Source organism: Columba livia, chromosome 2 (assembly GCF_036013475.1).
Source record: "Columba livia isolate bColLiv1 breed racing homer chromosome 2, bColLiv1.pat.W.v2, whole genome shotgun sequence".
In the NCBI taxonomy this organism is placed as follows: Eukaryota; Metazoa; Chordata; class Aves; order Columbiformes; family Columbidae; genus Columba; species Columba livia.
Window position 1 is genome coordinate 22,660,963 of NC_088603.1, and position 23,826 is coordinate 22,684,788.

The 23,826-nt window shown below is 39.2% G+C and overlaps 1 protein-coding gene across 5 annotated transcripts in view; it reads left to right on the forward strand.

Moving 5' to 3' along the window:
- RSU1 (Ras suppressor protein 1) overlaps positions 1-23,826 on the forward strand; it is a 104,945-nt gene that overhangs the window by 50,542 nt on the left and 30,577 nt on the right. For 2 of the 5 annotated variants that reach the window (XR_010469992.1, XR_010469993.1), the window contains exon 9: positions 12,116-12,260. The exons of the other annotated variants lie outside the window; for them this stretch is intronic. The gene's annotated coding sequence lies outside the window, so the exon portion shown is untranslated. The remainder of the gene's footprint in view (positions 1-12,115; positions 12,261-23,826) is intronic. 5 annotated transcript variants of the gene reach the window in all.

The following is a 23,826-nucleotide window of genomic DNA, read 5'->3' on the forward strand; positions in this document are numbered from 1 at the left end:
TGTGCAATAGTTTAATATGACTATTTTTTTAGTAACCTAATAATTACTTGTTATTTTGTATATTATATATTCCTTAGGAAAAATTCATTTGGGGTTATGAAAATCTTCATTATATTTCTTTCTTTGCTTATGTTGAAGAAATACATAGAAAGAATGCTTCTCTTTGGCAGTCTCTGAGTAAAATTAAATAACTTCTTGTATTATCTAGTCATTATCTAATCTTGTAATGTTACCAAAAAGAACCAAATTGAGCAAACCAAATTGTTCTTGGGAATAATTTCTAATGGTGACAGTAGAATGTGAGTATTCTGAAGACTCTGGGGGAAACAGAGACCATAGAGAGGAACACAAATGAGCTGATGTAAACATCTGACATAAATTTGATTGAAAGGAGTGGGGTTAGATGCCTCAACCATTTGTGTGACTCACAGAGGTCAGTGGAGATTTAAAGAACTCAGGATGATTCTACCCTGCCTCGCTAAGAAAAATAGGCCCTGATAAATGCTATTTTCCGTCTTTATTTTTCTTTTGTCACTAGTATTCTTTGGTCATTGTGGAATAGAAGGTTTGTGCATTAGTTTTCTCTTAGGCTTGGCTCTGCAAATACTTTTGCTTCTAAACAGGTATTCTGCTTGTTTCTAGGGGTCTTGTGCATGTGCTCATAGGGTTAACCTTTAGTAGTTCTTTTTCCTTCTCATTTGCACAGTGTGGTTGCCCTGGGCCCCATATGAGAAATAAGATGGTGTTATGTGTTAACAGTCCATTGCTGGACCTCACTTCTGTATTTCAGTGACTTTGTAGCTTGGCATCTTTTACCATTTGGCCCCTGGCATGGGTGCACAATCTGTGCCTGTGGTAGCTGTGGCCTCCTGTATTTTAGGGTGGTTTCAAAGACTAGGTAAAGATAGCAGAAAAGATACGACCTCAGTGATCTACCTTGGCTGAGATTTTCTGAGATGCTGCATCTTGTGTGAAGATGAACTCATGGAAGATTGAACCTCCATCAAAGGAAGGCAGGAATCAAGATCCATCATAACTAAGAAATAAACAACTGTTAACAATCCTGGTTCACACATTTTGATCACGTACCAGTAAAAAAAAATTAATTAACCGATAAAAATCGTTTATCAGCCTGATGTGGGGAAATATAAAAATGTAATTTACATTTTGTTCTTTTGTATCAAAGGCGTGGTACTGTATATTTTATAAAAAAATACTGATTTGTATTCCAACCAAACGTTGTATTTATTGGCTGTATTTTAAAAATTGATAAATATATTAGTACATTATTTCCAACAGAGACAATAGATGACTCAGAGTCCTGACATCTTTAGACAACATTTACATGCAAATCTGTAACTCTTCCCTAAAGAAGAACAAACGGGAACCCATGTTGAAAGATAAAAAAGAAAAACAGTATCTCCGTATATTTGTGTTTATATATTACTAAGATGGATAAGTAATAAAAACAAAGCTATCACTGATGTATCTGACAGATATAGATACCGCACATATAAATACTAGTCTAACTACTGGTATTACCATTCCCTTTGATGTGAACTTTCATATAAAGTTTAGAATATTATGCAGTAATCCATTTACCATGTCAAGAATGATAGCCCAGGGCTTAAGTCACGGGGCCAGATGTCTAAGGCTCTGTTAGAAGCAGAATTGGAAAGAAGTGAGGAAAGTGTAGAAGCTGAGGACTTGATGAAACCAAGGCGGGGAAAACAGTGACAATAGGATACAGGATTTGAATAGGGAAACAAGATAAAGTTGCATCTAACTATAGGGCAAGGCAAGATCAGTAGCTGAGTTAAAAATCAGTGGTAGTTATGGTAAAATCCAAATTGAGAAACAGGTAGGGATGTAACAAAGAACCTGGTAAGAAGCAGAACTGAGGACCTGGTGTAGGGAGCAGGTTGGGGTCTAAGCAAGCAAGCAAAGTGTGAGATGTGCAGCTGCGGGCAACTGGCACACTGAGCAGGAAAAAAAAATAGGCGAGATTGAATAAAGTATGTGCAGTGGGAAAAAAGGCTTATCCAGAGCGGGATGTACCTTGTTGGGCTCTTAGCCTTTGGCTATCTGATTTGATAAATCTTGGAAATTAAGTGGGTCCTTTTCTGAACTATGATGGTCAGATGACTTTCCTTCCTTCATTATTATTAATCATGTTCTGTTACGGTTCGTTTTATGTTCAGTGCAGGCAGGATGATCTTTTAAGGAAGATTAGTTATTTCTCAGTCCACTCAGTAGAAGCCTGACCAACATTTTGTTGTGAGAAATGGTTTTAAACCTCCAGATCTGCAGACGTGAAGTCAAAAAGTTTAGGAGACTTGACTGAGTCTGGACTAACCAAAGTTTGTTTTAATTAAATTGTGTTTTTAGGGAAATGCCAGAAAGTGACAGAAGTGCTGGTATCCTTTCAACATCAAGGAAGACAAATAGACTAAACTGGATTGTTATGACCTAGTTTATTCTGACATCAGTTTCAGATTAAATAGTGAAGAAGAGACATGGGATTCTACTAGTGAAGATTCAAAGAATATGACTGTAGTATGAATATAATTCATACAATTAAGGCATGAATATGATTTTGAGAACTATTTCCTAAAGAAACATTCTAAATGAAGTTCGTCAAGGCAGCTCTTTAATGACATAGAATTTTGTGAAGCATTTAGATTGCACAGTGTCAAACATTCTGATCAGAAAATGAGCACTGCATGATTTCAATAAAATGCGCAGAAGAATTAACAACTGCCCTATAGGTCTTGGGAGATAATTACCAACAACGACATTTCTGGTGATCTCCACAGAGAGCTGACCTGTAACCATTAGATGTTCTCCTCAAGTATTTGGGAGCAAATATACAGTCATTTCTGACTAAAAATTGTAGATGACCTGGAATCTGGTGGAAGACAACGGTGAAAATATGGGCCGTCCTGGATCACATGATGAACTGTGCGAATGCATAGTGTATTTTAAAGCAGCTTAAAGAAAAGTTGCATATCTCTGAAAAAGAGGTATATAGTATATACCATGCATTGTGGTTACAGGAGGAGATAAAAAGGACTCAATATTGCTTTCCAAAAAGCAGTTGTTTTAAGAGACATAAAACTGAAGTGCACTGTCATCTCACAGTTCAGTGCTATAGCCAAAAGGCCTAAAAGAAGCCTTGTGTTAGTGAATACAGGAATAGGAACCACTTTCAACATCAGCTGAGGCTGATACTGAATTCAGTTCTGGTGTCAGTAGTTTTAAAGGGATGTTAAAAATGTGTTTAGATACAGACACCTCAAAATTGTTTGAGAGCAGAAGTCAGGCAGATCAAGAAAGCAAGGTACAAGCTTGTAAAAGGATGCTTATTAGGGCAAGCTGACAGAGAAAGCAGCAGATTCATTTGCTCTTATTGTCATCTCATTGCTTCGGGATACTTTCTGGGAAAATATGTTTTTAGAGCAACATCTCAGTATGGAGGTACTATATGAACTATGATGGCTTTTGATACATTATACCAAATATACAAAGATGATGATCATAGAATAGTTTGGGTTGGAAGGGAACTTCAAAGCTCATCTAGTCCAATCCTTCTGCCACGAGCAGGGACATCTTCAACTAGGTCAGGTTGCTCAGAGCCCCATCCAGCCCGGCCTTGAATGTCTCCAGGGATGGGGCATCTACCACCTCTCTGGGCAACCTCGGCCAGTGTTTCACCACCCTCATTGCAAAAATTTCTTCTTCATGTCTACCCCGAATCTCCCCTACTTTAGTTTAAAACCATCACCCCTTGTCCTATTGGAACAGGCCCTGCTAAAAAGTCTGTTCCCATCCTTCTTATCAGCCCCTTTTAAGTACTGAAAGGACACAATAAGGTCTCCCTGGAGTCTTTTCTTCACCAGTCTGAACAACCCAAACTCTCTCAACTTGTCCTCACAGGAGAGCTGTTCCAGCCCTCTGATCATCTTGGTGGCCTCTTCTGGCCCCTTTCCAACATGTCCATGTCTTTCCTGTACTGAGGGCTCCAGAGCTGGACACAGGACTCCAGGTGGGGTCTCACCAGAGTGGAGCAGGGTAGCAGAACCACCTCCCTGGGCCTGCTGACCGTGCTCCTTTTGATGCAGCCCAAGATGATCTATTGACTGATTTTAAATTTTACCACAACTGCTGCAGTTTCACGGCCTCATATCCAATAGTGTGCTCCACTGCTCTGGGCGTGGTGGGCCAAACTTCTCATCTCCAATGGATTCAAGGGGTTTTCTCAACATTTCCAGGTAGTGTTGTTGCTAACCAAAGGCAGTGTGTCCAAAACACACACGGTTAAGAAACTTGACTGATGTTCCCCGAAGGTGCCTCACTTAATTGTTTTTGTGGTTTGTTTTTTTCTGATGGGGTGAAGGGGGGTGGTGTCTGTGTGTGCTCTATTGGGTTTTTGTATGTGTGGTGGTTTTGGGGGCTTTTTTTGGTTGGTTTGTTTGTTTTTGTGACAATACTGTAGAGAAAAGAATTTGGATTTTACAGCAAGTAACAAAAACGATAGCACATTTTAAAGAAAATCTTCTAGACTGCAACAAGGAGAAAAATAAATAGGAAACGACAGACAAAACAATACTATTTGAGAACTGACATGGAAAATGTGTAGGTAGAAATAAACATTTTCTGGTAAACTTGGGTAACTAACAGCAAGTAGTGGTAAGCCTGTTAACCCTTTGTAATTTTCCAAATTCACTTGTTTTGCTTTTTTTGTTTTCTTTTTGGTTCTTTACAACCAAACAAGAAGAGTTACTGCACACATTTGCTGGTTTTATTTGAGAGATAAATTAAAAAGTGGCGCTTTTATAATCAAGCAGAACTGTCTGCAGTTGCTATTCTCTATGCAGTCATATCTGGTTTATTACATGCTGGCATTTATTGAACTCTGGTTTCTTATTTCAGTCTCGCATTATTTGAGGGTTTTGTGTGATCTTTAGCAATTTTTTTACCTTCCTGGTGAGGGCTGTCAGGTAGGGAAGTGTCCCTAATTTTATGATTGACTTTATCAACTATTTCTCCGGTGGGGAGGGCTGAGGTGGGAATGATTCTGGTGCCATTTGTTGGAACTACTTGTAGTTCAAGCTCTGATAAACTTTTTAAAAGCCATTATTTTATTTTAGCAGGTATTACTGCCATCTGGTTTATATGTACTTTTACAGCCCCTTATACCTAAGGAACAGTGTTGAAAGTGGTTATGATCAGATTTAATTTTAAATTATTGCTATTAAAATTAACTGTTTCTTTAGAAGTATAACCTCAGGAACTTCTACCGTGTATGACACAGGATTTCTCAGTCCTTTATTTCAACTCATTTTCTTCTGTCCAAATAAGAAGTGTCCTACTGTTAAAGCTGAGGATAGTCAGATGTAGGTCCTGTTTAGCCAAGTCCTTTTGACTACAGCTCTGCAATGGCTATTTTCTCTTCTGTACCCAACCACATTAATAATTTAACCCTAAAAATCTGATATATTGAAAAACAGTATCAAATATCGCAGGAAAAACTATGCTGTAGTTTTTCTTCTTTATTACACTTCTTTTGGAAACTGGGGAAAGAAATTATAATCTAAAGTGAAATATGGAGGACCATAAAGAGCAAATAGAATTACTTAGGATACTGACTATTTCAATTGCTCCAGCTTCACTAAAGCAATAATAATAATAATAATAATAATAATAATAAATGCAAGAATATTAGCACTCTTCATAGTTTTGGCAGATGTTTTAAGAAGCTGGCTCCAGTGGTAGATGTGAACAGCAGCATTTATGTCACTGAATGGGGAACAGTGATTCCCTGAATCCTTTTTGTTATTCATAAAGCCCAGTTATAAATTTATAATCAGATTTTCAATCCTGCAATCATGTACCTTGCAACAAAATGCTGTCATGTGATGATAAATCTATGCAGAAGTAAAAGGAGCAAATCATAAACCCAGTGCTGTAAGTATGGAATATGGTTTCTCTTGACAGGAAAAGGCAAAGTTTGATTCCTGTTCATATATATACCCTAATCCATTCCTCTGGCCTGCTCCAGTGTCTGCTTTTGTGGGACTTGCTGCTTGCTAAATGCTTTTGGGAGTTATCCAAGGAAAGAGAGTGGGACTACGTTGTCCAGGACTCTTCAAAGACATTATCAACTTGGAGAAGATGGCTTTTAGTCACCTTTCAACTGGATATCATTTCCAAGCTATATTCTGAATCTTAGTTTTTATTATTGTGTTTGATATTCTGTCTTCCGTTCATTTCTTGGCTGTCCCAAATCTAGATTTACTCTAATGTTGACTTTAAAAAAGGAAAGGTATGCAAGGACTGACAGTGATGATCCTGAATATAAATTACATCAAGCAAATTGATGCAAGATAAAATTACCAAATCAACCTTTTTTATTCTATATTTTATGGAATATCTAATGTATGTTGGGCAGTAATTTACTCTTGCACATGAATTTCTGACAGTTTCGATTCTTTTGGCTTATTAATCAATGTAGTCAGCACCAGAGCAATTTTTATGAGACTCACTAGTCATCAAAAATTTATTATCAGATAAATCAAAGAAACAACTAGCATCTTAATAGGGTGAACAAAGTGACATGTAAAAAGATCATTCAAGACGACATGTTTTTGACACTTGTGTTTGCGTTTGCTGCTGGGGTCAGAGGTTTTGTTTGCACTTTCATTAAAATAGTCATGACTGTGACACAATTGCTTTCTTTTGTGCTAGAGCTTTCTTCCTTCAATTTTTTATATATATGTCTGTATATTTCATGTTAGCGCCATTCTGGTAAAGCATGATACTTCTGTGTAAAATGTAATGTAGAACTTTAATTAAAATCTGAAACTTTTATAGTTAGTTGCAGTGGATCATGTGTGCTTCAGGAGTAGGTGGGATGGGAGAACTTTGCCAGTAGTACCAGCATGCCCCAAATACGCTTCAGTCTCCGATCCAGTTGCATATGCAGCTCTGATATTTGTTCCAATTAAACCTCTAGTCTCTTATTTGATACAGTAATCTTTCTACTTTCTAAAAAGGTTATGTGTTTCTTGTTTGGTATTTAAAGATGAATTTTCTGGTCACACTTTTTGTGGCTGTCATTGTAACCAAGTAAAGCCAGAGCTGAGTGATGCCCAGATGTACCTTTTTGTTAAAGCAAAACACTTGTGTTGCTAAAACGGTCTTTCATTTAATATTCGCATTGCTTGAGTCTCCTCCCCAACCTGTGCACAAGCAATGGGCTTCCCTGGCCTGGCCAGCCTGTTCGACTGCAAGGGACATGGCCATGGCTGTAAGAACATACTAGTGACAGCACCGGGAGTGTGGCAGGTGACTTCACCTCCCCCAATAACTGCTCTTGGCTCCCTGGCGTTAATGTGTTTGTGGGAAAATCCACATGCAGGCTGGTGGCCCTGTCCTCGGGAGAGCGAGTATTTGGGGAATGATAAAAACAAAACATTTCGTTGTTCTGTGGAGCCTGGCTTCATCTCAGTGCTGAAACATGGGCACGTCCGGCAATCACAGGAAGGACAGAAGAGTGACCTTAGATTGTCCCTGTAGTCAAGGGGGCGCCTCGGGCCAAGACAGTGCATGAAAAAAACAAGTCGTGCTCTTGAGGTCCTGGGCCACCACTCCATGGGAATGGGGTGACACCAGCCCTGTGTGTCCACCCTGGCTGTGCATTCCCACCCGTGTACCCAGTCCATCCCTGGCTCTGGTGTGGCTGTGTGGCAAGGGGGTTCAGGACCTGATAGAGCTGGGAACTAATCACTTATTTTGGCAATTTTAGTGTGAGTTACCTCTTGAACTGGGCACCAGATGTGGCCCAGCTGGGGGAAGCTGAACTTGCAGGGGCTGGTTACATCAGCCCCTTGGCTGCACGTCCAAAGGCATGAGGAGAACCTGGGTCCTTATGTGCATGTTCACTTCAGGCACCAAACAAAGCAAACCTCCTATGAAGAGAACACAGGTACTTTTAAGAACTTTAAAAGTCCCCAACATCGGTGAACTAATGGAAAGTCTGGATTTGTCTATGTGCATAAAATAGGGGGAGGGAAAAAAATCCTGACAGGCTGTGTGTTTCACATGAATCTGGTGATGCTGAAAATACACAAGCCTCATTAGCGAGTTCTTGTAGCTAGCTTTCATATGTTTTGCCTAATAAAAAAATAACTGAAGGGAGATTGAATTTATTCTGTGTTAATAACCAGGAAGGATATTTCTGGATGGCTGCCAGGCGATGCAGAACTGTGAATGATACACAAAAGAAACCCTGCTGTTCCCTCTTCAACCCAATGCGTGCTTTTACAGGAGAAAAGTATTCAACATTGTCTTTTTCCGTGTTTGTAGTCCTATGTATGACTGAAAATAGGGCTGTCTATGGAATGAAAGGCTAACAGAAACACAATTGTCTTGTAGCTCTTAAAGTTTATCTGTTTGCTCTGACTCTAATTCATGTGAGTTATGGCTGAAAATGGTTGGCGTGGGTTGTTTACTTAGCACTGTAAGATATAAGAGAACTAGGTGTAGTTCTCTTATTTCTCTTATAGCTCTAAAGGTGTGGTGGTTTTAAAATTAATGATAACATTCAGTAGTCAATGCTAACATCTGACTGCAGCTGCACGTTTTCTTTAACTGTCTTTACCAGCCCTCCCTGTAGTTTTATCTATGTGAATCTTCAGGAATAAATTTTTATATTTTTATTTTTGAGGCAAATCTGTAATGAGAGATGAAAGTTCTAAGTTGGTGTGTTTGTCATTAACATGTCATAATAACTAACCATCTTTCTGTGTGCCTCTTGCATTTGCATTCAGAATAGAAAGGACTAGTCTTCTCTGGGCTTGATTTTAAGGCATACTGGAGTTTGGACTGGACCAGGCTTAGGACAGCTTTTTGGTGGAATATATAAAACAGTATTTAACAGAGCTGTTAAATACTGTGAATTAAAGACTCTGATTTGGACAGTGGCTCAGGAGGCTTGCTTGAAATACGTACGTATTTCAGAGTACTCCCAGAGTAAGTTCGGAAGTATTCATTGAGATCCGTCTCTTTCCATAAACTGCAGAGGTGATGGGAAGCTGACATGGTACAAGTTAGAATCCCAGTCATAGATTTCATGTGCAGCTTTAGTGACCTCTATCCAGTGACTTCTTCTCAAGGATCTCAATAAAGCCTAACTTTAGCTTAGGGGCCGTAAGCTCCTAAAGGTCCTACCAGGCTACTGAATGCATATACATTGAACAAAAGCATATATATCCATTTGAACATGGAGAATCTGCAGTTCAGATGGCTGGTAATAAGCCAGTCAATAGCAAACTGGCATTAGGGCACAGAGTTTCTGTTTGCTTCATTCACTGGAAACTCCTTTCACTTCATTCCCAGTGTAAAATCCAGCAGGCCAGGCCTTCGCATTCCATAACATGGCTAGAAGTTTCCTGAGTGCCGTAGGTAGAACAAAAGCATAGAGATCTACTCGTTCTTTAGCACACGGAGTTCAGGCTGGGACTGGGTTCCTGCTCTTCAGGTCCAAGATCCCACAGCCTCTTCCATAGGAGCTACCACTGATGGAAAGGGTCAAGAGCTGCTCTAATCAGTAGTCTGGAGAACCTGAGGGACAGATGATGTTTTCTTTTTTATGAGGTTGTCTCTTGTACCCTGCATTTTTGCTAGAAGCTTGTGAGAATGAATTCTGTTCAGTGTATTTGGATACTTACTGTATCTGACCTGGTGCATCTGAGGTGTCTCTGGTGTGATACTTTTGATACAACTGAGAGAGATGGTTCAAAAACAGTTTTACACACAGGTTCATCAAATCATGCTGTATTGTCTATAGATGTATGCACCAAGCCATTTTGCTTTTTTTATTCACTTAGTAATATTGACTCCTTTTTCTTTGTTTGTTGATTGGCTTTAATCTGCAATTTTACTCTGACAATTGAAATAAAATAGTTTAATTCTGAAGTCAGGTGAAATTCTTGGAGATTCAGTCTGGCATTTCACAACTTATATTTTGATTATTTTATTTATTCTTTGCCTCAGTTTTGAGACTATTCTTGTAGACACTTGCCGAAATGAGATTTTAATCTCTCCTGGAAAAGTTGGTTTGTCCTGCTTTCCCCTTAAGTACAGTCCTGTTCATATGGTGACATAGTATCAATTAGATTGCCCTAGAGATTCGGCAGTGCCTATGATCAAAATGCCGCTGATAGTCGTGTATCAGTTCCAAGTGATTCTCTGCACGCATTCATATCTTTGGAGGTGGCAAATACGTTTCTGAGAGTTGCAATACTCTACACATCCCACCTTGGTTTTGGAGGAGAGTTTGCAGGTGAAGGTTCTTATGCACCAACTTGAAACCCTCAGACGCATTTTATTACACTAGTGACAGTAACCTGAGTATTCACAAATATTTGACACTTCAGTTTGTGAAGATAGACATCTTCCTTTTACATAGTGGTGTTGCGTTTGGATTCCTGTTGGATTCTGATACTTGCTCCTTTTATTGAAGATTTAATTTTATAAGTATTGTGTTGCTTGATAATTTTTTTTCAGCAATATTTATCTATGGACATATAGATGCCTGGTATTCTGTGGCTTACGGTGTTGTGAATGGTAATTAAAATTTCATACTCCCTCTGCTTGGCAACTCATGTGTCCGCTAATCTAGATAATTAGTCATAAACTTAACTGCATTGCTTCATTATGTTTAATGTTTAGTTTTAATCCTCTGAAAGCTGGTTTACTAGAGCCAGGTTTACCTATGTTCATGAAGTAGCGTGAGTTGCTTTCATTACTTCCTTAATGAAAAAAGTATTAACATTTATCTGTAAGAAAATGAGACCCTCCTAACAAGGGTGAAGGTTAGTCATTTCTCTTTCCCTGTAAAGGATGGATATGTGATATTAGATAATACTAGGACATATTTCACATGAAATCTTGCTTTCCACACATGAATTTCACAGACGGTGGAGTTGGGAATTGGAAAGGCCACTTTCACTCAAACACTCATGCACTGGCATGGGAATATATGCATGAGTACTAATGGCTGTACATATCGGAGGAGTAGGGAGTCTGGATTAAAATAAGCTAAAACACCCTGTGTTTCTGCCAAAAGGAGAGGGTGGACTTAAAACAACTTGTGAGTTTGTACATTCGTGGTGTTTGTGTCTCTGCACACACATCTATCCATAAATATTTTCCCACATTCCTGCATATATTTAGTTTAGTGCTGAAATTATGTGTTGTTCAGTAGATGCATCCATTAACTCAGTTCCATTTTATTCTTTTCTAAGAAGAATGATAGAATTAGAAAACAACGAGCATTACAGTGTAGAGTTTTGTTGGCATGAAATAAAAATCTGTTAAAAATTAATTTGTAAAAATAATATAACTAAAATACTGAGATTATAAAAATGAATCATGGGAGGAACTGATGCAAAATGCAGATATTGCAGAATCCAAATTATTATATTCATGGGCATCACAATTATTTAATTCTAGAGATACATATGCTATAGCATAAAAATGTATTGCAGGTTTACAACTGACTGGCTGTTTTATGTGGCAGAATGTCGTCTTTGCATATTTATTAAAATTATTCATAACTGGTTACTGCCTACATGAACTTCTCTATTCTTATGTCCTGCTTCAATACATTCTCTGAACAATTTTATCATGACATTATAATGGAAATTTGTCTAAATTTTAGAATGATCCATGAGGCATTTTCCAAACTCCCTATCAGAATCACTTAAAAAAAAGTATTTGCAGTTTACACTTAAGAATACTTTCAAATGGTTTAGTAGCAATACACTTTTTATACATAAAATTGTTACTTTTTTAAAAAAAGGTTTTATTTAGGTGAAAAAGGGATATATAGTGAAAAATTTAGAATTTGCATTTAATTAAATTTTATGTGCTTATCCATTCTCCAGCTTACAAATATAAATTGCTTCTTCTAAAGATATCATAGGATGGCAAACATGTTGGTAATGCAGCTTTATAACCTTCCACACAGATGTCCCAACAAAGTTATAAAAATCAATTTTATACTTACTGAGTGTGTGGAGCCTCACAGCTGTTCTTGCGGATTTTTCAGGGCAACAAGACTATTGCTGAAAAAAAAAATACAGGATGGGAAGGCTTTTCACCAACCTGATATGCAGTTAGAGTGACTATAAGATACTCACAGTTACCTTATCTGGTGGCTGTTCTACAAGCCATTGGATAATTTGTGTACCCAGGTAAGACATCTTTATTTCCAATAGAATTCAATCAGAAATGTCTGCCTGTAGCAATATGCAGAAAGAACTCAAGGTGATACTTCCTGTGTATCTTGTCAACCATGTATTATTTTTTTAAGTAATTTGGAAAAGCACAAGAAGGAAAAGCCTCATTTTCAGAAAGAAACTGTTAACTTAAAACATTTCTGTATTAGTCGTGTGGAACAGTTGTAAGTTGTTTGGGGCGTGTTGTGTAAAGCTGAAGGAGTCTGATACTGTAGCTGGAATGTTTTGCTTTATGGTGAATTCCTACGGAATTGGTTACTGTACTGCCATTTGCATGATGATGCAGCATTATTTCCACTGGCTGTCAAAAGCAATTAGAGGCTAATGAAATTCTATGCAAACCATCAGACGGACACTTTCCATTTGATTAAATATGTCTTGGTGGAGAATAAAGGAACAATCCCGTTTTTTACATTGTCATTTCATGTCTTGCTGCAATACACTTGGGTTCCCATTTACAATTAAATAGAAAACAGTGTAAATTAATAATAATAATAATAATAATAATAATAATAATAATAATAATAAGAAGAAGAAGAAGAAGAAGAAGAAGAAGAAGAAGAAGTTCAGAAACTAACCATGACAAAATCTGCATGACAAATAGCTTTGTGACCACTGTTGCCCTGACCATGGTTTGCCTATAGAACCTGCGGTGCAGCAGTTGCTTTACATTCAAACAAAAGACACAGTTCCAACTGTGCTCCCCAAGAAGTGCAGCATCTCTCTGTTTATCAGAGGATTTTACAAAGAATCAAAATTGTGTGGACTCCAAGTGGTACAAGAAAGCCTGTTGCAAGAATAAACTCATTTACGTAAGCATAATGCTGCAAATAAAGGGGGAAGAAGAATGAGAACTAAGGAAAGCTAAAAGAAAGAAAATGCAGCTGCATTTTACCATATCTCTCTGGGGAGGTTTGTAGCTGGATTTGCTGGCCAAATGTAAGCATCCATAAGGACAAATCAGATGAATTTTTTGTTTTATTTTTTTTTAGCCAGTCTATTTATCCAGTCTCTGTCTGAGCTCACCCTTCCATAAACTAAGTAAAATATCTTTCCATAGTGATATCTCATGTGATTCCTGAGCTCAAATGTTTGGAACTGTTGTAGCAGGTTTTGGGGACTGCCTTCTCGGTGTTAACCTTTCAGCAGAATAATAGGTGAAAAGTCTTTTTCCACTGCAGATAGTGTGGTACTTTGGTTCAAGCCAGCAGGATCACATTGAAAATGTGCACTATTCAACTGCACTGTGTCTTGGGCAGAACAAAAAATCCTCTCTCAAATTACCCCTGTGCCTCTTCCCAGCCCAAGGGTATTGTGTTGCAATGGTCTGTATATCCAGGTGTGCTTCTCTAAAGTGATGTGGCAGCAGAAACCAATGCACAGGTGGTGTCTACTAGAAGTTTTTGCTACAGTAAGTGATCAAGCCAAATACCAGGAGTGACTGAATGCCAAACTTAGAGCCTGGTAGCAGCAAACATTGAACTATGGGCTGATTTGAGAGGGGTGACCCAGGCAGGCAGCTGAGCAGTACATGAAGAAATGCCTCAAACCCCCTGTGAAAACATGTTTGCACTACAGTTGGCAAAGGGATTTTCTCTTATCTCTGTGCAGTCCAACCTTTTAGACCTCTAGTTGGGCGGCGGTTTAAGAGAAGTGCACAGCTTTAGAACTGCCTCACCCTCCATTCTGCCAGCATGAGCCATGTAGATAAAAGGTGTTTGATGGACTTCCTGGGAGTTTTGTAATTGAAAGGAGGTTCTCTCTGGGTATTGAGCACAAAAAGAGGCAGACTGGCTGGAAGCTATGGAGAGACTGTGATGGGTATGTGCTTACAGGCTAATAGTGAGCCATTGGTATTAACTTTGCTAAGTCTCTGCAAGCGGTGGCACTTCCCACTACCTGTGGGGTTCAGGGCGGCAGGCTCAAGGTTTACTGTCAGGACAATTGTTTTGGGGATGAAAGATGGACCATTTGGAAAGCTTAACCTTTCCTTCAGAGAGCAGGCAGCCCTTTTTCCTCTCAGAACAACATGACATCCATTTTATCAGGGAAGGCTGAAAGTTTTTCAGCCTTTTTTCTAACCAACATAATAGAGAATTTGGGCCAATAACTACCCTTGGTCAGTCCTTCTGTAACAGCAGCCTATGAGATACTGTCATCAATTTTATTGTACCCTTTGCCTTCCTGTGAACCTGCTCCATTGAGGGGAAATGCTTAATGCTGTTGCTATTACAGTGTCAGAAACTTTTCAAGTCAGTAAAGAGTAACACTAGCTCGAACTTCAGGCCTTGTTCCTGAAGTCTAATTTAACGTAATTGTTATTTATGGCATTACAGAGTGGTAAACAGCTTCTTGTGCCTGCTGAGGGTTTTGTTGTGGTTGGTTTGTCGGGTGTTGTGGGGTTTTTTCCCACCTAATGATGCCAACAAAAGTGACCTGGTGTTTTTCCTTTAATTAAAATGGGCCTTTGTGAATTAGCGTGTGAAAATCGTGGGATACGGCACTAATTGGAGTTTAGGCAACTGTTTCCCTAACCTCTCACAATGAAACTACTAAATGAAATGTTTCAGTTTTCATTTAGTAGCTTGAGAGTTTTTCATAGCTAGATATAAAATAATGATTCTTGACCTTTTGGGACAAATATATATATATTTTTTTCAGAATAAAACCTTTGCAGCATCATTCATTTTTAGCTAGTCTTACCTGTGGTTTGACTGCTTCAACTCCCAGGTTCTACAATGAGCGTCCCAAGGACGTAAGACTTTCTGTGTTAGACCCATGGCCCATGGAGCCCAGCAGCCTCTCCTGATGCTGTTCCAGGAGAACACACAGGACTGGCTGGTACCTGCGGTTGCTTTGATACAGGTGAGCCACAATGTACCAAGTAGTCCACTGTATCAACAGCAGCTTTGGGAGCATTGGTTTGGTGAGGCAGTTTGTGAGCTGGTGGGGGGATCTGCGGGAAGGGGAACGATGAGTTACTGGGAATGAGTTGAGGATCTTGCAGGGTGGTGGCAGGTGCATGGTATTTGGAAGGGGACAGGGTGGGGTGGGGTGGGGTGGCACTCTTGAGCTGCTCTGGGGACATACGAGGGGTAATATTGTCACCGCAATACTACATTCAAGCAGATGAGCATGACAATAGTGCACTAAAGAAAGAATTTGCTTCTATATGATGAATAATTGCTTCACTGAGAAAATCCAGATCAAGAGTAAAGTCACTGATAACATTCTTATGTTTTTAGTCTGTGATTATGTACATACTGGAAGTTCACATTAGGTATTTGCCAAGGATGTATAGAAATACCAGAGGATTTTGACAGTGTTAATGAGGTCTAAATATAAAATTTTAGGTGGCCTAATCGAACTAAGAAAAGTGCTGAAGGTTGCCGTTTTGGAAGAGAGCACTCCTGCATAGATTTTGAACACAGATTATCAATCTATGCTGCAGTAGACTTGATCAAAATCAATATTTCTGCCTGGAATTCACACAGCCTCTTTGAGAGATGAGATTAATATGGTTACTGTTTGACTCTGTTCTCAATCAGCTACGTATGTGCACTTGTCATTCATATTTTGGTTTTAGCTTGTTAATCTGACAGAAGAGTCTCTGAGGAATGAAAGAAGAGCGCGTTTGAAGAGTAAAGCGATGTAACATTTACATATTTTCACACTGTTAGGGAAGCCGGCTGTTAGACTTCGAATATTATTTATTCATTTGATGCTGCTATTTGTTACAGATCTCTGAAATATGTTACTGACAGTAACTACACCATTCGTCTCGCTTTAGGATTTCTACTGATTGCTAATTTTGTTAACTAAGTGGTGGAAGAAGTTTGAAATGTGTTACAGCTAAAAAGGCAGGGTTCGATTAGGGTTTCTTCCCTAATATCCTACTCCCATAATGAGTTGTAAGAGAGGGTTTTTTAAATGTTGGCATATGCACTGGAAAAACATCATGTTCAAGGCCTTGCAAATCATGCAGCTCACTTCAGTTTGTCCTGGTGTGTTCTAAAAATCATGCAAATGGGCTTGCTATCATGGTTGTTTACCCGGTGGGTGGAAATATAACCATCGTATTCAAAGGGGTTGAACCAACCAACTCTAAAAGCAATTACTGGCAACATGGATTTTTCCATTCATTGGCTGAACCCTTTGGAACATGAAATCTCAAAGGACAACATCTGAGGTGTGTTACTGCTTTTATTGCTGTTATGATTATTAGATTTTGAATGCTACCAAAATGTCCTGGACAATACTCAAATACAAGACAATTCCTGATCTTGAGAACTGAGGAATCTGAAAGACAAAACAATGTTAAAGGGAATAAATGTTTCCCAAGTGATTTGTAATTTCATGGTTATTTTTGAGAACTGTTTAGATGCTACACAATATAAATGAAATTGAAAATATTTAGTTATAAGGGGGTAATTCCTTGCTATAGTATGTCAGAAGAGATTTGTCCATTCATGGGGCTGGTGGAAGAACATCAAGAGTTTGCTATGTGGAAAATGGGTAAATGGGACAATAAAGCCGGCATTGATAGGGCAGAGGAAATGGGATTGATATGGGGGGGAGGGGAGAGAAGGATGGTCCTTTTGTATCAGGTTGTAGTTGGGCAAAACCAACTAAAGAGAAACAGAAAATGGAGCACAATGTAGGGTAGACTAATTTTAGTAACCTCTGATACAGACTGGAGAGGAGGGACACATGCAGAGGGAAATGGTTCTCTTCACTATCTGGACAGTGGAGAATGGCCAGATCTTCAGTGTTGTGAAGGGAACAGCATCAGGATTCAAATTCTGATTGCTCCAAAGTTTGTTTTATTTCTGGTGGAATAATTTTCAAGGCTTACTAACACAGGTTTTCAAGCACAAGGAGGCCTTTTTTCAGTTAGAGTTGAATATGTGAAAAAATATACTTGTTGAAAAAGGTTTTAGAAGGAAGAAATGAGGAGAGATCTCTTAAAAAGCTGCATGTGCCATCAGACTTGTTTGACTGCTCGCTAGCCAGGTTAGGGGCGTAGGATGCTGCAATCACACAGTAGTTACACAGCACGTTCACTGAGTATCTAGGCTTGGGTAAGATGATTTAGTCTTCCATATTTCACTTCTGCCACTCAGTAAATAGCCTTCTTTTGTGCCAGTACTCTTCACTAGAGAGGAGGTCAAACACCTGAAGCTCCATCACAGCAGGGATGCCGCCCACCCAGAGACCTGCCGTAGGTCCCTTGTGAGAGGAGCTCTGGCACATTCCAGCTGCCTTGGCCTCCATGCAGATGTGGAGGTCGGGCAGATGTGGCGGTTGGGCAGAGCACGTGCATGGGAAAGTACAGTAATGCATCCCAAGTACAAAGTGTCACAGATCTCCCCAACTTAGGGGAGTTCTGCCAGTCTTTACCATGAAGTGGTGGCAAGCGTTCCTTCCTTCCTTATCCTTCATACTCTTCCTTAATATTATTAATTTACAGGATATACAGCCAGCAATTCAGTATTTAATATCAGGGATGTTTTATATATCTGACTAGCAATCTCAAAGCAGAGAGAGTGGCATGCTCCCAGGGATCCTCATCATCTCAGACAACTACCACCATGTTGCACAAAAGGGCTTAAAATTCATCTGTTTCAGAGACCTCTGTGCTGAAATAAAGTATTTGATATGGTTATTGAAAGATAAATATAAAATTTTGAGTGTTGAAAAACTTTAGTAGTGATTGCTACTCAGATTTTGTGGCGGAGGAAGAGACAGGAGTGAGGAAGGAGAAACAGCCATTTTAGGGAGAGGTGGGAGACACCACTTCATCAAACATAAGCACCACCTTGGTAAAGAAGAGCAGTAGCATTTCACAGCAAAGCCCAGCAGTTCAAAGAGGTGTGCTTTAATATAATGTACACTTTATCTATTTGATTTTTTATGTTCACTTAGGTGTATGGTACCTGGGAGTTTTTTGTATAACCCACATTTAAAAGGGCTGCTTGAAGATCCATAAACCTGATGATGTTTGGTGCACACAGTGAAAGCAAGTGTGTTACTCTATGACTGTTACTTGTACAACTATTTCAAGAACTATCTAAATGTTTTGTTGCCACCTTCCCTCTATTTACACCTCTTAGATTTTTGGTTTATGAGCAGCAAAAGCAAATTGTCAGTATTTGCTGTAAATTGAAGCCTTTGATAACTATTAATATGTCTGTTCTACAACATTTGTCAGCTTTGCATATTCTGTCACTAGAAAATAAAAATAGCAGAAAATTTCGGCAACAATGACATTGAAGATTTGTCTGCTTATGCTCAAAAAGGTGTAACATACGGGCTTCAAAACTAAGCAATTGTAGTTTTCCTTTAAAAGAAATAGCATTTGCTGTGGCTAACAGTAAACTCTATATACATCACTGCCAACATAAATGACAAAGTGTTTGTATGGACCGTAGTTATCTACACAAAATAATATTAAGCCTCTTAAACAGTAAGATGGCCAAACAGGCATTGTTTGTCAGACTTCAGTGAAAGGTGTGTTGTTGGACACAAAGGTGAAGTTGTAGAAATGCTCTGAAGAGTAGTTCTGCTCAAAAAGGGGTGTTCTGTCATCTTGTAAAACTCGACTGTTGTGTCAGGGTGTTTTAAAGTTAAAAAAAAAAAAAAAAAGACATTTGAAACGTAAAATGTTTCAAACAGCATTATTTTATTTACCCTGGAAACGTGCTTGGTAAAATTAGTATATATTTAAAAATAAAATTAAAATTTTACATCTGCCGTCCATAGGAAAACTCTGCATTTCTGTTGCTCTTATTTTTCAGTATTGCTGAGGGAGATGATCTTTTGTTAATTACCTCGTTGGGGGTTTATCTATGTATTTATTTATTTCAGGATTTCCTTATTGCTCAGTTGTATTTCTCCTTCCTTACCTTAAAAAAAAAAAAAAAAAAAAGAAAAAAGCTACTAATTCAATAATTTATCAACTTTTCTTCAGTGTTTTTATTGTTAGTGAGGCATATTCAGAGTAACAGTACAAGCTGTGAAGTACAAATGTTTTATATAGTGGTGGATCTCTTGTTACAGGACAGGAATATTTGGGGGCAGCCGTGCCAGGGTTTCTGCTTGTCCTAAAGTGCAGCGTTTCACGTGCAACAGGACTAGTTCAGTTCTACAATCAGAAGTGTGTTATATCAAGCCTAAGACACTGTTTTCCACCTAATGCAATTTCCCGTTCAGACTCTCTTTTCTCTCATTTTATTTGTAAAACTTCTAACGAGGTAGAGTTATGGTTTTAATCTTAGCAGATACTCTGTCAAATACTTGTCTCCTGTAGCCTTTCTGTTCACTAGGGAATGGCTAATGTTCTAATTGTGTTGCTTTTTTCCTGGCCGTCAGAAAGCCAGTAGCTACCATTTTCCTCTCTGATAAACCATCTCATTCACAATCCTTCTTTGAAACTGTGAGGCTTGTTTTACCAAAAGATTAAACTGATCAGAAAGAGAAAAACTCTTTTCCTTTGAGGAGAGGGTCTGCAAAAATTGTATCCGATCAGAAGGAAGTGTTACAAGATTGAATGCCCGTCCTCTGCAGATGTAATTTTTGTGTGACAGAGCCTTCAGTCTGCTGTCAGTGTCTTTCAAGAGTAATACGGGAATGTAAAGATGGGGGGAAGACTTACCTAGAGAGGGATAAAATTATTCCTCTGGGAAATACTTTTTGTTTGTTTATTTCACAGCAAAGGCTTGAGACTGTTCCTGAGTGAAAGGGCAGCACGGCCCAGAAGCGCCCAGCAGGGAGATCATGACACATAAGGATTTGTTTAATTTAGAAAAAGGAAAAAAAGACGAAAAACCAGGAACTCTTAACTCTCTCTTTTTTTCTGTTGGATTTTGTAGGGCAGAAATTGTATTCTAGGTGAGCATAGTGAAAATAACATTTTTTGTCTTAAAAGTCATTGTGCCAGTTGAAGCCTGTAAAAACAATGTCTCTTATTCTGTAACTTTCAAAATATTTATTAGGTTAAGATTATGCATACCTGTATCTAAAAGTGATTTCTGTAATATACAGCTGTAAAACTGTAACAAAATCTCTTCTACCTGGAATCATACAGAAAAGAACAGTGAAAAATCAGTCCATTGGGTGACAAAACAAAATTTACAATTTTGGATCAGATTTATAGCAGAAATAGTTGAAGGGTTGCAGATTCAGAGCTTATAGGCTTTCAGCAGCTTTACCTAATTAGGAAGGAAGGCATTTAAGTTAATTAAGATAAGTCATATTGGAAAACTCTGTATGCAATGGAGAAGTATAAGATAAGAAATACAAATGTGCAGAAATAGACTTGGACTGTCCATCCTGGAAAGGAAATGATCAACCAGGATATGTTATAGAGTTATAAAATAATAAGTGGTATGGTACAGATGAATAAGGAACTTCACTCAGTATTTCTCATAATCCAAGAATTATGAGAAATAATCTGGGACAGACGTAAAACAAACAAAAGGAAGTAGGGAGGTGGTTTGGCTTTATCATGTCTTTCGGTTGCAGAGATGGTGAGCATAAACTTGTTCCAAAAGCAGTTAGGCAAACTGGTGGAAGACAGTGTGACTCCAGGTCAGGACTTCTCTGAAACTGATTACTGGAAGAGAAGAGGATCTGCCACAGGATTGAATGGTTGTGCTGGGCCAAAAAAGGCTCATCCAGTCCTACAGTCCATAGCACACAATGCTGCCAAAAGGATGCAACAAAAGAATATGTACAAAGAAATTTTTCATGTGACAGCCTGTTCCTGTTACTTCTAGGGCCATTAAGAAATATATATATTAAGGGTTCGGGTAGTAGGAACACACTGCTTGTGAAAATCTCTGCTGCTTAATTCCTGTGGCAGCAGCATCAACACGTGCAGACCAGCATGTCAGAGAAGTGCTACCTCAGCTTCCAGGTTCCCCGTCCAGCTGCGTGTCCCAGCTCATTCGGCTGCTGTCGCAAGGCAGGACCACTTCTCTCCATATCGTCTTCATCGTTATTCCCATGGAAACTGGGGTGCATGGACCGGACAGAAGAGGAACGTTGGCTTGGATGATGGTGGGATGTTGCAATATGTATCTGCAGAGCATCTTATAAGCAGCCTCTGTACTGACACAGAAATCTGTTGTGTATGTAGAAACAGTGGTTCATAACACGCACCATCACCTGAGCCAGGCACCTGTCTCAGGCGTAATTTTTGCCTGTGGAAAGGAGATGCATTTCAGTTTCCTGGAGATACCTTGCGTGTATGCAGAGTGCTCATTTTCTGGGTAAATGCGTAATATTCAGGTTATTGGAGATGGATCCACCTAAAGCTCTGTGGGCAGAAAAACTGTTATTCAGTAGTATAGATAAGATGTGAGTTAGAGGAAAGTTGTGCAGAAGTCACCTGTGGGTGACAGGAGGAGAGAGTGACACATACCAAAGATGAGATGCATTGAGACTTGGGGCTTAGAGTACCCTTGGTATGGGTTCTTCTTCCTCTTGTCCATGCACATTCTTGTTATGTTGGCCATCTGTTTGAAGAAGGCTGTGTCAGAGTAAGTTGCAAAAGAGGGCCACGTACTTCGAGGAGCATTTAGCAGAAGAGGAGCTAGTGGTTGTAATGTGCCGAGAGATGTCCCAGGGAAGTAGTGTCTCAACAGCTTGCTGGGAAGCAAGTGCCAGTCTCTGAAAAGTTGGTTCCTCCGCAAAGAATAGACGCTGCTGGTACAAGGCGAGCCCTGTTTACCTCTGAGATGACATGTCTTCTGGTACCTGTTGGTTTTCTGCTGATGTTGGCTGGGTATTGCAGTCTGACATGCCACTTGTGCAAGGTTGCTGACCCATGGTCTACACAGAGTTGCTCTGTAACTTCTACTTTGCCTGAAAGGCTATGATTAATTTGGGTCCAGTTCAGCTTTTGGGGCTGGAAGCTATTTTTAAGACCTCAGCTGCTACAGGTTTGCTTCCCTGCCCTTTTTTCCATGCTGAGGCTCAGAGCAAGGGTGAGATGCATGGTCACGTCAACTTCCAGCTCACCAGCTGCTCCCCAAGACCTGCTGAAATGTGCCCTTGTGTCCTGGGGCAAACGTGCTTTACCGCTTCAGCGAAAGCCGCCTGGTCCTTGCTGTGTGGCTGGAGGATGCATGTGGGCACCTCCATCAGGAGCAGCTCATGAGCTGTAAATCCACAGCCCAGCGTGCCCGTGACTCGTTCATCAAATCTCAGACTGGTTGGAGCAGTCATCTGCACCTTAGGGAGTATAGGGGGCGTCCATCTGTCTTATTTTCACACATGTTCACCATGCATATGTTTTTTTAGGCAAGTTTTGAAACACCTAGAACTTAAGAAATATTTTTCTTCTACCCATAAAATCTCTCTCCTCTGTTTTGACTGAGTTATAGAAGCTTCAAAGCAACCGTATAACGACATGAAATAGTTTTCTTTTAACAACACCTAGTGGCCCCACTTCTTATTTACATTTCCTGGATTTGTAACTCCAACAACAGTATTTTTAAAGTCAGATAAAGTGCTTTTATCTATTGGTTATATTTTTTGTTGCTTTGGGAGATAAGTTTAGTTGTTATGTTGGAAGAAGCCGCCAGGCTATTTTAGAACCTGCTGAAAAACGTCTGAGAAGCAATCATAAAGCAAGGCTTTGGGAAATCACATGTTTTTCAAGCAGAGTTTCTAGTAAATATATTAGATCTGTAGTTAGATTTAAAGATGGCGTTTTTAAAGAGGATGATGTTCTTGCAGAAATAACATTTGTCATTAAGTCTTCCCTCCCGAATAAGCACCCCTAGTTCAGTGTGCTGCAAGTATTTCTTGGCATGTGAATAACAGCACACAGAAATGTCACAGGGAACAGGGCTTAATGTGGGACAGATATTTCACTGGCACTTCTGCTCTCAGAGACCAATCCCCTGTGCTTGATATAGCAGTCCTAGCTCATTGCTGTAATATTTTTAAGAAAGTTTTTTTTTTGTCTTCTGCCCCCATGTCTTATACACTTCAAACTTGGAGCAAATAGTTTCTTCCTTTCAGGCCAATTACAGTCCAGTATTGTAGGTGCTGCCAGTTCAAACCATTTTCCTGTGTGAATTGGTTCAGTAACTCTGGTGAATCGGTTTGGTGACAAACACCTTTCAGAGATCTGCAGAATAGTGTTCTGGTGTGACAGGTAATTCAGGTGCCTTTAAAACGGGAATTCTCAATAGGCTTCCATTATTTTTTTTCCACCCTTGCGTGATTATCTTTTTTTTTTTACTTTCGTGACAGTCTGTATGTAAAAGAATATGTATGTATGTGCAGTTTAATGAATGGGTGTGTTGTACTTTTCACCTCGCTAATCTGTTCCAACCCTAAAAAAGGAAAGGAAAAAGAAAAACCCCACTTCTTGGAAACAGCTTTGATTAATGCATTGGTTCAAAACTCTAGCATCATGAAATAGAAGAAACATATTCTGGATAACTGGATTTTTCTGGAAGACCTGCTTTTAAAAGATGACACATTAAAGTGTTTTTATATCTTTGCC